The sequence below is a fragment of the Rhamphochromis sp. 'chilingali' genome, assembly GCF_963969265.1.
Source record: "Rhamphochromis sp. 'chilingali' genome assembly, chromosome: 15".
Classification (NCBI taxonomy): Eukaryota; Metazoa; Chordata; class Actinopteri; order Cichliformes; family Cichlidae; genus Rhamphochromis; species Rhamphochromis sp. 'chilingali'.
In genome coordinates, this window is record NC_137942.1 from 20110608 (window position 1) to 20127601 (window position 16994).

Consider the following 16994-nt stretch of genomic DNA (forward strand, 5'->3'; position numbering starts at 1 on the left):
TGAAACATTTTGCAATTCAATCTAAAAAATTTAAATTTTTGTGCTTTCCCTGAATTTTATATCAATTTGACTTTAAATAAAGTTTTAAAAAAATATTTATTTAATATATAAATACTGCAAAACAGAAGTGGACAGTATTTTACTTTATTTTTAACTGGAAAATTTCAAAACTCTTTGCACATTCATGAAGATACACAGTTAGAGTTTTGCCATAGCTGCTCATTAATAACTTTTTGATTCTGAAAATGTTGTTTAATACAGAATAGCATTGTATGCGACATGTGTATTACCACTTAGCATCAGAGTACATTGAGGAAAATTTCATCTCGCATTTCTAAAGAAAATGCCACCTTTTTTGATAAAATTCAGTATTCCACGTTATTGGTAAATAGAGGAAGTAGTTTTTGTATGACTCTCCTGTTATTGTTTCTCACTGTGTCTGTCGGGCACAGTAATAAACTGCTGTGTCCTCAGTCTTCAGATTGTTCATCTGTAGATAGACTTTACTGCTGGAGTCATCTCTGGAAATAGTAAATCGACCCTGGACTGACTGGGAGTAATAGAAATGAGAACTGCTTGTGTGTACAAAAGCGATCCACTCCTGGCCTTTTCCAGGAGCCTGTCTGACCCAGTTCATAGGGTAGCTGCTGAATGTGAATCCAGAGCCTGTACAGGTCAGTCTGTGGGATTCACCAGGCCTTTTAATGACTGGTTTAGACTCAATCAGAGTCTGACCAACAACACCTGTCAACAGCACCAAATCACACTGAGTTAAATAGTTTGTTGAGAGAAACAAATGTTGTGTAATATCAGGTCTATGAGTATTTTCACCTGCCCAGCAGATAGTTAACAGCAGCAGTCCTGTCCTGTAGTCCAGCGGTCCCCAACCCCCAGTTGTTTGGTTCCGGGCCGCGAGAGTTGAGGCTCGGGTGTGAAATGCATGGTTTTCAGGGTTTTTATCGGTTTTTAGCGTTATTTTGTTATCATTTTTATCGTTAACTCGGTTTTCCTGGGTCTTTTCACGTGTGTTATGAATAAATCTTCTTTTTTTCGGTACCGGTGCTAGTTTTATTTTGTTGTATTTATCCGCGACACCTTAAAGGCCGGTCCGTGAAAATATTGTCGGACATAAACCGGTCCGTGGCGCAAAAAAGGTTGGGGACCGGTGCTGTAGTCCATACTGTCAAACTGTGTGTCCTTAGCTTCCTGTCATCTTCTCTGAAGTCAGATTTATAGAGGAGGAGCAGCATGCAAAAATATTGTGGTTTTGCATTCATCCCACATTTTTTTAAGACCAGTCACAATTAGCCATGTAGTTAGGATATGTAATATATAAATCTGTTTTAAAGTCAGCCACTGATTATATCAATAGAACAGGTCAAGGTGAAGATTAATGACGATTATTGATTAATACTTATAAAACACAAACATGATCATATGAGTAATAAAAATATTGGATAACACATAAATGAAGAGTCATGGGAACATTAACTGCAGTGCTCCAGTTTTGTAATTAATATTATAGATATTTTAATGATTTCTGTGGAAGCAAAAAAAAAAAGGATGATGAAGTATTTCATGAAAAACTTTGGTCTGCATTTTGAGTATCTGCACAGGTTTTTGGAGGTCTGTGGATGATGATGATTTCTCTTTACAGATATATTATATTAATTCATTAAATAATTTCTATCTCAACCTAAAAACAAGTTATCTGTCTTTCAAAAGAGACAAATTCTTTGAAAAAGTGAAGATGGTGAGATTTCAAACAAAACCTCAAATCAACAAGCATCATTTAATTTCACTATATTTAAATTTCTCATTGAAATTATTTTAATTCTGTGACATTTTATCGTCATTATCATTATTATTATAAGATGTGCTTACAGACTCACCTTGGAGAATTTATCAACAAACTGACTTCCAGAGAAAAATAATCTTGAATTCATTCATGATCTGAGGGCTCCTCCTCTGGTAGTTTGATGCTACAACTGAGGGGGTTTGTTAAGCTGATGGGCTGTGTCTCTCTGGCGCTATGGTAATACACACCAGTGACTTCAGTCTGGAAATCTGGTCAATTTTCAAGTCACATTCTTGTTTGAAGTTTTTAAATTTGATACTGAAATTATTCTTCAGTGGATCTTTGCAGTATGAATCTGCAGTCTGCAGAATATCCAGTCCTGTCCCTGCAGGGGTGTTTTTTTTATCCAAGCTGTGTGGTAGCTCAGCAAATAAGAAACCTGACAGGTGATGGTCAGACGCTGATCTGGCTGCAGAGTCACAGAGGCTGGCTGTGTCAACTGTTCACACTGTAGTTAATTGTACATAAAGTAACAGTGTATAGCATCCATGATGTCAGTGTTTCTTTTCAGTGAGACTCACAGGATCCAGCAGCAGAGCTACAAAGAACATGTTGGTGCTGAAAGTGATCTTCTGGAAGCTTCTCTTGTTCTGGTTCAACAAAATTCACCATGTCAAGTTCTTATATGTGTCTGAGGAAGCTTATTTTTAATACAGATTACAAGGGACAGGATGAAATAGAAATATGGATTAACCTGCAAGCAACAAGTGGAGTTTGGATGTTTTGTGCTGCTATAAACTGCATGAAGATTTGTATCAGGATGTCACAGTGAGGGAGTGGGAATTTGATTAGGGATGTGACATTGAATTTTTTTGTCATTTTCATTATTGTGACCTAGTTATGGACATTTTCTTGTTTTGTCATGACTGACCTATTGAGTTATTAACACTTACCAGTGTTGAGGCTCTGAGGGATTTTTCATTCAGCTATACTGATGGTTTGTATTAGTGTGACTCTCTGGCACAGTAATACACGTCCTGGTTGAAGTGTCTAAGATGATAGTCAACTTGTCCTTGTGCAGTATAATTTGTATTATCAATCCAGTTCTGTCCCTGCAAGATCCCTAATATAATAAAACAATACAATAAAACCATGTATTTTTATCATACTGTCATTGCCTCAGTGAGACTCTTTGGATCCAACAGTGCCATCAGAGCTACAGAGAACTTGTACTGAAGGTGATAACCCAAAACTTCTCATTTTCTCCTGCACCAGGCTGATATTAATCTTTATATCGGTGTGTGAGGAGCTTTGCTTTCTGTACAGAAGGACAATGACCAACTATAAGAGAGAATGAATGGCCTTGTGGTTGTACTGTAGTATTGGTTTGGGCATAATTAAAAGAAAATTATTTAAAACAGAAATTTAGATTTTAATATGTCTTTGTTTTTTTTAATTGATAAAAAATTAAATTAAGACAAGACATCATAAAAGCATTTCCCATTGAGGCAGTGTTATTACATCTTTCGATAACTTAACTGTAATTTCTGTAACTTTAAGGGGAAAAACAGCTGGCAACAAATTGTTCCATCTTTTGATTGGCTGACTTTTTGTAGAGCATTTCTTCCTCTTGTGTCACTGTGACTCTCGAGCACAATAATAAACAGCTGAATCTTCAATCGTCAAGCTGTTCATCTGCAGATACACCTGCTTTCTGCTGTTGTCTCTGGAGATGGTAAACCGGCCTTGGACTGACTGAGAGTAGTACTTGCTACTACCACTGCCACTATCGATATAAGCAATCCACTCCAGTCCTTTTCCAGCAGCCTGTCTGATCCAAGCATAACGGTCATCACCACTGAACCCTGAGTATGTACAGGTCAGTCTGTGGGAGTCTCCAGGCCTTTTAATCACTGATTCAGACTCAGTCAGTGTTTGACCCTCAGAACCTACAGAAATGTTAATGGCTTATTATTCCAAAAAGTTTACTTCATAACAATTAATTTGAACAAAAAATGTAAAAAACGTCCTTACCAGTCAAGAAAAAAAACGAAATCAGTAAAATAGCAAAATAAACTTTTCTGATCATTGTTAAGGTCAGATGTCTTTGTCTACTCTGCAGTGTCTCTGGTAGATTGAGTACCAAGATATATAAATCTACTGAAGGTATCAGTTTTACATAGACTCCTCCTACAAAGTAAACTCAGCAGTATATAAAGAACTTAGTAAATATTTTTAGCAACTAACAGATGAATAGAATGATATGTTATAATAGCTTTCTATAAAAAGTAGAGCGTGCTGCCCAGACTGCTAGTTTGAGTAAATGACCTGAAATGTTTGTTGCACTGGCTGCCCTGTTCAGCATGTAGCACATAATTTATTTTGGGGTTTTTTCTGCTATGATCTTCAGCCGGTCCCTGTCATTCCTTTTTCCTACTAGGATAAGTAGAATGATGAGGAGCAAGCCACTGGACATAATGGGTTTCTGGGCACAGCAGTGCTGTCGTCACATTGTATCTGAAGTGCCCTTAAGATTTCTTTTAAAAAGCCAGATGGCCCAACCTAATTTCCAGGCAGCCAGAAACACAGGGTCATTAACTTTTGCATCTTTTCTGATGATTGAAACAGAGAAAACATGCAAACTGCAAAGCCTGAAGATTAATATCAGGATATCAATGGGAGGACAAATATATGGGAAGTGACAGATATAATTTTACTGTATATTTTATAGTTTTTTTTTTAAATTAAATTAAAAACATGTTTTTATTTGTAAAACTTTGACTAAACTTTGGTGAGGGGAGGATGTTAGTAAAGCTGACATCCATCATGAACAACCCACATCACCCACTGCATGAGTATGTGAGTGGGCTGAGCAGCTCCTTTAGTCAGAGACTGAAACACCCTCGCTGCAGGAAGGAGCGCTTTCGCAGATCATTCATCCCAACAGCAGTTAGACTCTTTAACTCCTCAATCACAATGTCATAAGTCACTGGACACTGTGAACATCCACGGTCACCACTTCATGCATAATGGACCTTCCATGTGTATGGACATGTGCAGGTATATATGTATGTATATGTATACATATGTATATTAAGTGTGTACATGTGTATGTGTACATGTCTATAAATAGGAATAGTAGTGGTACAATAGCTATATCAAGCTATATAGTTTATGTCTTCCATATTTCCAACTATATCCATAATCACATACTGTGTATGCTACCATTGTATATAGTGTATTATCTTACTTTTTTTCATTGATTGTACTTGTTTGTATTTTTGTATTTCCTTCTGATATCTGTACCTGAGCTGAGGTGACGCAAAAATTTCCCCGTTGTGGGATCAATAAAGTCTTATCTTACCTTATCTTATCTTATCTTAAACAATAAACAGTAGGCTTCTCTCATCTACCCCTGTGATGACTTAGATAATGTGCATATTTCATGAATATTGCTTTGTCCTCAGTTCGCTCTATTTTCTCTCTTTCTATCCTTTGTGCTGCTTTTGTGTGGAGGTGGGACACATCTCAGGTTATCCGTGCACACACCTGTTCCTCATGTACTTCTCTGCAGCCACTACTTGATGTAACGTCAGATCATCAGTCTTTGCTGGATCATTGCATTGCATCGGTTAGCAAAACTTGGCTCCTAGACCTTTGTCCTTCTCAAAATTTCTGCTAAGGAGAGGAGAGCTATTTGGTGTTTTTATGAGAGAATCTGTATCAGTGTGGATTTGTGGAAAAGTCAGCCCTGTCCTACTGGGACCTTCATTAGTGCCAAGGTTTAGTTTGTATTTTAATTCACTTTAAATAAATTCAGTGAACTTTAGCATGAGTCCTGCCTGCTTAGTGATCATTACATATTTGTATTATTTTAGTTTTGCAAATAATGAAAACCAACAAATTCTAACCTTCATTACAGGTGGTTTAACACAAAGGTTTAGCTGGAAAAACTTATCATATAAATGAGTATCAAAATATATTATTGTCACTTAATTACAGAAAAAAATGTCAAATTGAGCAAGTTACTAAGGTTGAAAATGTAAAACTTTATTCATAACTATAACTTCAAAAAATATATATTATCATGGCAATCTCCAGTGCTAAACAGAGACATGCAGCAGATAACAGTGTTCTGTAGTCTGGGGGCTCCTGTACTGGTGGAGGATGTTACACATGTTGAAGCTCTGAGGGGTTTGTGTTCAGCTCCACTGATGTTTTGTATTACTGTGACCCTCTGGCACAGTAATACACAGCAGTGTCTCCAGGCTGCATATTCTGTCCATTTAGAGTCACTGTCTTGCTTGAAGTGTCTAAGTTGATGGTGAACTTGTTCTTTAGTGAATCTTTGTAATGTGTGTTGTGTCCATAATGTGCACCTCCAATCCACTCCAGTCCTTTCCCTGCAGGCTGTCTGATCCAAGCTGTCCTCCAGCTGCTTAGAGAATAAGAGACCTGACAGGTGATGGTCAGACGCTGACCTGGCTGCACAGTCACAAACTCTGGCTGTGTCAGCTGTTCACACTTCACACCTGTGGAGAAAACATGTTTTATTTAACAGTAACAGTCAGTATGCTGTGATCATTCTGTCAGTGATTTTTTATCAGTGAGACTCACAGGATCCAGCAGCCAGCAGGAGCAGCAGAGCCACAGAGAACATTTTGGTACTCAAGATAATCTGATGGGAACCTTTCTTCTTCTGTTTTAACGGGTGGCATGATTTCAAGTCTTTATAGTCGACTGTCAGGAGGTTTGCTTTGCATATAGATGGATGCTGACAGATTATAAGAGATCTGAAGAGATATAAAGAATTGTAAAAAAAAAGTGGTTTTGTCAAATCAGTTCAGACATTCTTTAATTGATTTCTTGTATTCAAAAAATAAACAGAAAATAAACATAAACAGGAAATAAAAGATAAAACTGACATTTCAAATCTTATTCTAAATTCACAAAGATATACAGTTAGACCCGTGCCAAAAAAGTTCCCTTTTTTTTCAGTAAATGTTGTTTTCAGTATTCAGTGAGTTGCACATTTGAAGAGGCAAGCTGTGGCAACTTTTCACATTTAAATGTTTTTGAAAAAACATTGAACATCACTGTAATAACAGTAACACTTAATGTGCTGTGATCTTGCTGTTAGTGTCTCGACTTCAGTGAGAGTCACAGGATCCAGCAGCAGCAGAGCTACAGACAACAGGTTGGTACTCAAGGTGATAGCATGGGAGCTTCTGTTGTTATTAAAAATATTTTTATTTAAAACTTTTAATAAACGTCTGATAGGTGGCAATCTTTTTTTTTTAATCCATGTCCATTATTTTCAATATTTGCTTTTTTTTCTAAATAATGTTTCTTATTACCATTATCATCTCTTTTATTAAAGAAATTTCTTACAATTATCTCATCAGCCGGTGTCCCTGTTTTTGAGGAACAACAGCTTCCTTTGGGATCTTCTAAAAGTAGATGGCAGGATGTTTTTGTAAAGCCTCTTCAGCTGCTTTAACCACTGTGTTTCTCTTTAGCACAGTAATAAATAGCAGAATCCTCTGGCCTCAAATTGGAATCAAACCAAATCAAATACACCATGCTGTTGCTATCATCTCTGCTGATTTCTACACGTCCTCTCAAGCTGCTTGCATAACTATTTCTGCTGGAAGTTGAAAAAGATGCTCACAATCAATTCCAGTGGTTTTCCTGCAGGTTCTCTGTCCCAGATCAGATAAGACCAGATAACACAGCAATGAAAACTGAAGCCTGATCCTCTACAGGAGAAACTGAGAGTCTCCCCAGGCCTTTTCTCTGACTGGAAGGAATGGACTCTATACTCTGACCTGTAACATTTGATGAGATGATAACAGAGAGGAACGAGTGAGACAGATAAAATGTTAAGTATCATTAACTCACCATCAATGAGTGTGTCCTGGTACATGGTGAAATAGTGAGCAGCACAGGAACTCAGGGGGAAGCAAAAAAGCAATCGATGAGGTACAGCACAAATGCTACGGCAAGGACGAGGCAGGACGTCAGGTCATTCATATGTGTTCATTCATAGTTATGATGCCTTCAGTGAGAATCTACAATGTGAATAGTCATGAAAATAAAGAAAAAGCATTAAATGAGAAGGTGTGTCCTGGTAGTGTATTAAATACTGATATTTCCGATGTTAATAAATGTGTTTTTGTTAACGTGAAAATATGGGATAGTCTGAATGCACAACAGATCACTTCAGAGGTTGCCAATAGTAAGCTTTAGTGTGTTTAGTGCTCTCCCTGCCAGTTGTGAATTCCTCTAAACCCCCAAAGTACACAAATGCATTTCATTCAAAGACAGGGAGTGTACAGATTTACAAGGACACTACATGTGTTTGCAAAGAAGAAGAGTTACAACAACAGTCTTTGTGCTTTCAAATGACTGCACCTCTTCATAACACCGCTGGCATACCAACACATTTATCGGCATCTTGAAATCACTACATGAGTAGTTTTTTTTTACTTAGAGGTGGAAACTATATTGCTGCTTCTGCACATGGAGCTTTGTCTCACTCTTGTGGAAAATCTGAGAATTACAATATCTTGGAGCATTTTCTGAAGGATAAACATGGTGTTTATTATTATTATTATTATTATTATTAGTATTATTATTATTATTATTATTATTATAGTAAAAATGCACAGTATAATTTAAAAATTGGACTGGAATCTTACTTTTAAACAATCAAATGACAGGCACTTATCTTAATCAATGCAACTATTATACCATATAAGGTGGTGATGATAAAAAAAAAAAAAACAATGAGGGTGAAGCATATCTTCCCTTTGGTTTCACCTGCACAAGTGCCAAGGTAGGTCTCCCCTGCAGAATTGGTTTTCCCTGTGTCGGGAGCAGAGATGGGCAGTAACGCGTTACTTGTAACTTGTACTTGTAACTTGTACTTGTAAAAAAGTAATCAGATTACAGTAACGTGTTACTTGTAACGCGTTACTGTAATCTGATTACTTTTTTCAAGTAACGAGTAAAGTAAGGGATTACTATTCAAAAACGGTAATTAGATTACCGTTACTTTCCCGTAGGAACGCTGCGTTACTGCGTTACTAAAACCGTGATTTTTTGCGAGAATGTCTCACGACAGTGACGTAAGCGAGTGCGCCGTTAGTGACAACAGCTGTATGCAGATCAACAATGGATAATATATGGAGTGTGGGAGAGAGTATGAGCGTGCAGCGTTTAAAGCGTGGAAGTACTGACCTTACTTTAAGTTTGATTCCATAAAAAGTGACAAAAACATTAGCATCCACGTGCGTGGGAAGAAAACTTCTTTTTACAGCGAAAAAAACCCCTAAACTTCCAAGCAAGCACCAAGTGCACTACGACATAATGGGAAACTCACAGAGAAACTCGCGGATTCTTCAACTGACCGCGGCACACCTGCACCAGGGTAACCCTCCGCCTACCCTACTCCTGCTTTACAGGTGAAAATAGAGCAACAGGACCGCTGAGTCTTTGACTTTATTTATTTTCTGCTGTGTTTTACTTGCATCTATTTGAAAGAGTGAGTGTAAACACAAAAAATATTTTATTTTATGTGCTGGAATGTGTAGAAAATAGGTTTCAATGTTAAACTAATTTATTCAAGTCAGAGGATGTTGCATATAATTAAATTTTTGCTTGATGCATAAAGTTAAAAGATTAAAACTGATAAAATAAGTTTAAAAAAAAAGAGACTTTTCCATTTGATTACATTTTGTATGATGGATTATGTAGAAAAAGTAGAATTGGGCTGACAGATCTATCGCTTTATCACCTCTTCAGCTTGTAAATCGTGTTTTTAAAAAGTAACTAAGTAACTAAGTAATTAATTACTTTTGGAAATAAGTAATCAGTAAAGTAACGGGATTACTTTTTTGGGGAAGTAATCAGTAATTAGTTACTGATTACTTTTTTCAAGTAACTTGACCAACACTGGTCGGGAGCGCGCGCTGGGCTGTGCAAATCGTGGACAAACAGTATCCCACATTCTTGATTTTTAGTACTTTGGACCAGAAGAAGCTGCACTAAAGTGAGACAAATCAGGGCATCAATTAATCTATTTAACAGAAACTATTAAAGTATAAATCAACAAAGTTAAATCAGCTGCCTAAAAGGGAAGCAAGAGTAGCTTGTTACCAAAAATATAGCTGGTAGAGTTTGACTATAAACTTATTGACTTTGCAGGTAAAGTTTCTGTCTTTCTTCCAGTACGTCTGAGGGACTGTGAATTGACTGCTGATTAAAAGGAGGCCAGCGCCTTCAGCCTTCAGGAAAATCTTTTTTTTTTCTTTTTTTTTTAACTTTAATCACCATTGACTTGTAAGGTGATGTAGAGGTCACATGAGGACAGTTTTTCCCTTCAGCAGATCTGGGCAAGATCCTGATTTCTATGGAGTTTGAACTGGAGGATAATTTTAAAAAAAAAGCAAAAATATTAATTAGGTCCTCTTTGGTCATAAGATGCCTGAATTTCCTGTGATCTTAATATCATTTTACCTGCAATATTTATAGTCTTCTCAGCAGATGTGACACACGTTTACTCTCCTCTGCATGTTAAATGCTTTACTTTCTTCCACCAACTCAAATTTTTTTTTAACTTATAATAAGAGTTGTGTTTTACTCTTATTAGCTGTTTGTGGCGCTCCATTAATCAGCCAGGAGATCATGGCATCAAAATGAGTGTGGACCCAACATGTTCCTTGCACATTAGAGTCTGACGCTAAAGTCTTAAACTTGGGAATCTCCACATGAATGAAAGGTGAATTTCTGTGGAATTAAAGAAAAACATGCTAATTAATAAACTTTATCTTAAGACTGTTTTTAATTTGCTTTACATATTCCTGCAAATGTGCATGTTGAATATGGGCTTTGAGACAGTAGCTGTACATACTCACTGTGACAAATGCTTATTGTCTTCTTATATTCAGTATAATTGTGATTAGCTTTGCAGGTAAAAGTTGATCCTTGTCCCCACACTGAGAGTTTGCTGCTCAGGCTGAAGGTTTTCTGCTCTGTCCCTTCACTTTTTAGCTTCGTTCTGCTTGGCTTCTTGTTTTGACTCAGTGGTGATTTGTCCCAAAACCACTCCAAACCCAGTTTGTCTGGAAAAAAGCCATTTAGCAGATGAGCCTTACTGGTGAGATTCCAAATTCCCAGTCCGAGACTGGGTACAATGTGATGTTTGGCGACACAATCCATGGCACTGAAATAAAGAAGAGATTAGTTTGATTTACATAACTCATTATAAATATCATGTGTGAACACAACAAGGAAAAACATTAATCTTATCTAAGTTATACATACCTTCAGATTCTGGTAAATGCAGAACTCTTTCAGTTGTCATTAAGTTATGTTAGAGTTGTACTTTTACATTGTTTAGTGTTGTTCAGCAAGGCGAAAATAGGGCAGGAAGTCTGTTGCACAGTTGTTATGCATGATAAGGCAGAGTGATCAGGGCAAGCAGCAAGCGGAAGCATTGAGTAACAACCAGGTCTCAAAAAAAGTACCAAAACACAGAAGTGAAAGAATGCAAAGAGCAACGGAGCATCACAAACAGCAGGTGTGAGGTGTGGTTATGCCAGTAAGAGAAACAAAGTGCACATTTAAATTTCTCATATCAGTTTGCATGTGCACCACATCCATATTTTCTTATCAATTTGCCAAAGATTTTAGTTCTCAAATCTTGTAATAATAGACTAAAATGCAACCAGTCGTAAAAGCTACCATTTTGCATTTTTGGTATCACATAAGCTGCTGATCCCAGCGCTGTGGATGTGGGTTGGCCTGTATTTATCTAATAATAAGAACTTTTAATGCTTTTTTTTGTCTACTATATTTTAAGCATCTGTGTAAAGCATATGAATTATTCACTGTTGCTCTTTTCTTAGTGTTATTCTAGCAGCCACTGTCAGTATCTGATCTAATATCTGCTCTGATAAATTCTTCTGTAAATCTGATGTGAAGTTTTTTACAGAAGAAAGATTGCCAAGTGTGATTAGCGTTTATGCCACATGCAGTTTATTTTTCTGAATCATGTGTGAGTTTTAAACCACGGTCTGAAAGTTTTTTGAGTTACACAGTGGATCGCTGTGGTCCTAACCATTCCTCTGTTTGCACTACCATTAAGACCCAATTTAGCTGCTCTCTCTTCTTGTCTTTGGAAATTTGTCACTCTACAGGTTATAAACGGAGATGATGTAACAAAAATACATCCCTCAGTAGATAACTCACGCAACAACAGTCTACAATGTTGAATGTTTTTAAATATGTCATTTTTACACTGACTAAAAATTGGGACAAATAATTTATTGTGTATTATTTTGTACAAAAATTCAGAAAATGAGAAAAACTAAAATATACAACTGATTATCAGATACATGTAGACAGGATAAAGACTACTGGATTTTGTACAGCTGTTTAAGGAACTTAAACAGCTTAGGGTGGAGTGCCCACTCTGATTCAGGAATGAGTTCCTGCCCCAAGTGGAGGAGTTTAAGTATCTCAGGGTCTTGTTCATGAGTGATGGGAGAAGGGAGCCGGAGATCGACAGACAGATTGGTGCAGCGGCCGCAGTGAAGCGGATGCTGCACCAGTCTGTTGTGGTGAAGAGAGAGCTGAGTATAAAAGTGTCATGGTCCGACAGATCTGCCTGAGAAGTTTTGCTTTGTGTTCTTTTTTTTCCTCCTCTCCCTCTCTCTCTCCCTCTCTCCCCCTGTTGCCTGGGCGGAGTTCATTGTGGGCTCCCACCTTTGGCCTACATACCTGGGAGATGATCAACACCTGCGTCTCATTAACTGGCCTCTACTAAAGGGAAGAAGTGACACTGCTCTTCGCTGGATCGTTGCTTGACCTGTGTCAGTGAAATCCTGGCTTAGACACTACAGTCTAGTTCCCGCGTTTCAGCTTCTTGTGCTAACGTTTTGTTTCCCTGTGTACAGACCTCTGGACCTGCCCTTGTTCCCTACGGAGTTTCTGGTCCGAGAGAGGAGTAAATGACTGGTGAGATGCCAAGAGAGACTGAAGAGGAGTGAGAGTGTTCCCCTGCTTTTCCCCGTGGATTCCCTGGAAGCTTGATCCCCGCACGCTTGTACATAGCACTGAGTCACTGTTACACATTTCACCTGGTGTTTGTAAATAAAAACCCTCTGTTCTTCCTTTAACCCTTTGACTGCCTCACCAAGAAAAATACAATGAAAAAATTATTTGTTCATATTTTCTATTCCTTTAGGTCAATAATGATCACAATCAAAAAAAAAAATTATACACACCTTATAGTTTTTTAAATATTACCCTCTACCAAACGGTTGAGATGTCTCTCTATGGTACAACTACATAAAGTTCTACAGACATAACTGGTAGAAAAAAGTAAAGGTTATACTCATTTTGCAAAACAATAACTACCAAATTTTGTGTTTGACCCACTTTGTTGTGGTAGTAAAACATCAAACATTGTTGGATTCCATTTCAACAGTGGGCGTTATAATAACAAACCACAAAATGTATAAAACACAAAAATATTGTAAATTTGATCAAAAACTTGATCTGCAATTACCGAAAATTCATAAACATACAAATTCACTTTTGACCTGTTGTTAACATAAACTTTTCACTGTAGTGTTGGAACAGCACTAACATTTTTTATTTTATTTTCCAGAAAATTCTGGTGGTATATTATATACCATTGCCATTTTGCACTGAAAAATTTGAGAACACACTGAAACAGTTCTGGCTCTTTTCTTTTGCCGTTCATGCAACTTCACCAATACCCCTTGATGATTAGATCTTCTGGTGGTACACTGCAAAGCATTCCTGACTGGCATTCAAGCACAAGAAAACATTGCATTTTTGGCATTTCCATCTTGAGACGCCCTTTGGACAGTAATTGCATCGGCCTCGCTTGTCACAGTGAAGTGGCCAATGCCCAAAGCAGTCATATCGCACATCTGGCTGTGGATGTGAGGGTCTTGGGGTGTATCGTTTCTTTGGTGGTGGTGGAGAGCTGAATGATGGTCGGCCAACTTTGGATGCTGGCTTGTTGACTTGTTTCAAGCTATGCGCAACTGCCAGGCGGAATCTTTTGAGTGTGATTGGTTTCTGGTTTAGTTGTCCACATTCCCTCTTGTAGACCAGCCAGGAATTTGCAATGGACAGATCAAGCATGTAACCAAAGAGTGGCAGGTACCATCTTGTAGACTTGGCTGGGGTCTTGGAAGATGGGTCTAATGTATCCTCTGCTTCATCCAAGGGAACTGTTTTTAGGATAGGTTTCCCTTTTTTGCTCATTTTACGCGAAAGTTTATTAGATCTACTTGTTGAAGGAGCATCTTCATCCAGGGAAACATCAAAGCAGCTTTCATCACTATCATCTGCAAAATTGGGTTGAAAATCTGGATCCTCTATTGGGTCATCATCACTCAGTTCACCATCGGAGTCCTGAGAATTTTCAGGTACAAGGGCCAGGTAGGTGCGTTGTCTTGCTCCATAAAAGGATTTGCAATCCATCTAATAAACATTAAAAAAAAAAAAATTGTAGAAATATAGTTGGTTTGATTTCCATGTGTCATTTAAAACTGTACTTTAAAAAATAATCACAGAAAGTGAGTAAATCTTTAAACATTAGAACATTTTGTAACATACAGTATTTGTCATGGAAAAATTTAAACATGTCATATTTACATGTATAGATCATTAAATTATTTATATTCAATAGTAAATAGTCAATTTCATATGTTAAAACAACAGTTCTAAACATTAGCTAAGTTTTGCTACTCTTACCATCAATTGACAAATCAACCGTTTGGTTGAGCATGTTTTTAAAAAAATATTATGGATTTATTACAGCTATTTTCTGGTATCAAATGACATAATCATGTTCAGTAAAGACTCTGACATGTTTATACTGCAGAAAAATGTACTTACCTTTAAAATTTTTAGCCAAAACAGTCCATGTGTCCAGAGTGATTTTTTGCTTTCTGATTTCCTGGTTGGAGGGTGGCAGATGAGGCCTGCCATATCCTGACACAGTGCCATCTAGTGTTTTTTTTTAGGATAACATAACTCAACCAAGTGGTAGAGATGGCTCAATAAGGTTGAGTTAAGCCAAGTACTCCAGTTCATTATATATAGTCTCTCAAAATATGCTAAACCAAATGGTTGAGCAGGCAGTCAAAGGGTTAAGCAAGGAGTCCTGCGTTTGAGTCCCCCCTGTGACCGTAACAGAACGATCCAGTCAGTATGGACTCAGCGGACTCGGAATTCGTGCCACAGCCAGATCAGCCTGCTGTTTCGCCTGAAGTCATGCTGGTACGGCACGAGCAAATGTTGCAGCATATCAACCAACAGCTGGCAGCTCTCACTCCGTACATCCCACAATCTCCTCTTTCGCAAATCTTTCGCAACCAGCACCACCAGCGCTTCCTGAACGACCATTCCCAACCCCCGAGCCTTTTTCTGGTGGATTGGAAAACTGTACAGGCTTTTTAACTCAACTCTCTCTGCCCGCCAGTAGAGAGGGGAGTACGGGTGGGCGAACTTTCTTGTAGAGATTCTCCCTCACACCTTTTAATCCCCACAAAAATCACTGTGTTCGACTTCTCACGCGCTCCGTGCCTTAATTGACTCCGGAGCAGAGCAAACATTTTATTGATGCAGCTTTAGCCCGCCGATTAAACATTCCAACTGAGCTCCTTCCTCACAGACTTAAAGTTACGGCACTCAATGGGCAACGCCTCCCTGACGTCACCCATATCACTGAGCCTATTTCTTTAACACCCTCCGGCAATCATTCCAAGACCCTGCGCTTGTTTGTGTTTAAAGCTCCGCTCACGCCATTGGTATTAGGATTTCCTTGGTTGCAACAACACAATCCCACACTAGATTGGAAGACAGCTAAGGTTTCGGGGTGGGGGGAGGGGTGTCACATGACCTGCTTAAAGGCCGCTATATCGCCTATCAGTTCTTCAGATCCAGGCTCTGCCCCTGATTCTCCTGATCTCTCCTCCATCCCTCCCATCTATCATGATCTCCTGGAGGTGTTTAGTAAAGACCGTGCATCTTTGTTGCCCCCTCACAGACCTTATGACTGTGGTATTGACCTCCTCCCCGGCACTCCCCTTCCTACGAGCCGTTTATACAGTATTTCTCAACCTGAACGTGAGGCACTGGAAAGATACATCTTCCTCTCCTCTTACGGCTGGGTTTTTCTTTGTAGAAAAGAAAGATAGAGTTTAAGGCCTTGTATTGACTATCGGGGTCTTAATAAGATCAATGTGAGAAACAAGTACCCACTGCCTTTGCTAACATCTGCCTTTGAACTGCTTCAGAGAGTCTCCATCTTTACTAAGCTGGACCTGTGCAATGCTTATCATCTGGTGAGGATAAGGGAGGGAGATGAATGGAAGACGGCCTTCAACACTCATCTTGGTTACTTCAAGAATCTAGTCATGCCATTTGGGTTAACTAATGCTCCAGCTGTTTTTCAGGCTCTTGTCAACGACGTCCTCTGTATTTTGTCTTCGTCTACTTGGACGACATGCTCATTTTCACGAACGTCATGTAAGACAGGTCCTTAAGCATCTCCTGGAAAACCGCTTGTTTGGCAAAGCTGAGAAATGTGAATTCCATGTCAGCACTGTGTCATTCCTGGGCTACATCATTGAACGGGGAAACCTTAAGGCTGACCCTGCTAAGGTGGATGCAGTGCTGAACTGGCCGGTTCCAGTCAATCGTAAACAACTCCAATCGTTCCTGGGCTTTGCAAACTTTTTTCGACGCTTCATTCGGGATTATAGTAAGATTGCTGCTCCCCTAACCTGTCTCACCTCCCCTTTCTGTGGGATGGGCCAGCTCAGGAGGCCTTCACACAACTGAAGAAGCCTCTGCTCTGATTCTCTCACAACCAGATCTTAACCAGCAGTTCATTGTGGAAGTGGATGCCTCTGATTAAGGGGTAGGAGCTGTGCTTTCTCGACGTAGTAAAGGTAAACTCCACCCCTGTGTATTTTTCTCCCGCCGTCTCTCCCCAGCAGAACAAAACTATGACATCGGGGACCGCGAGCTGGTGGCCATCAAGCTGGCCCTGGAGGAGTGGCAGGACTGGCTAGAAGGAAAAGTCCAGCCTTTCATCGTCTGGACTGATCACAAGAATTTAGAGTACCTCCGGTCTGCAAAGAGG

At 38.7% G+C, this 16994-nt stretch overlaps 1 long non-coding RNA gene across 1 annotated transcript; it reads right to left on the reverse strand.

The window, feature by feature from the left end:
* Positions 1-5936: 5936 nt before the first annotated feature.
* On the reverse strand, positions 5937-8369 carry LOC308411034. The gene is made up of 3 exons (XR_013974327.1): positions 7470-8369; positions 6416-6591; positions 5937-6330 (listed from the first exon to the last, which is right to left on the reverse strand). It is a non-coding gene; the product is annotated as an uncharacterized lncRNA (long non-coding RNA).
* Between the last annotated feature and the right edge of the window lie 8625 nt (positions 8370-16994).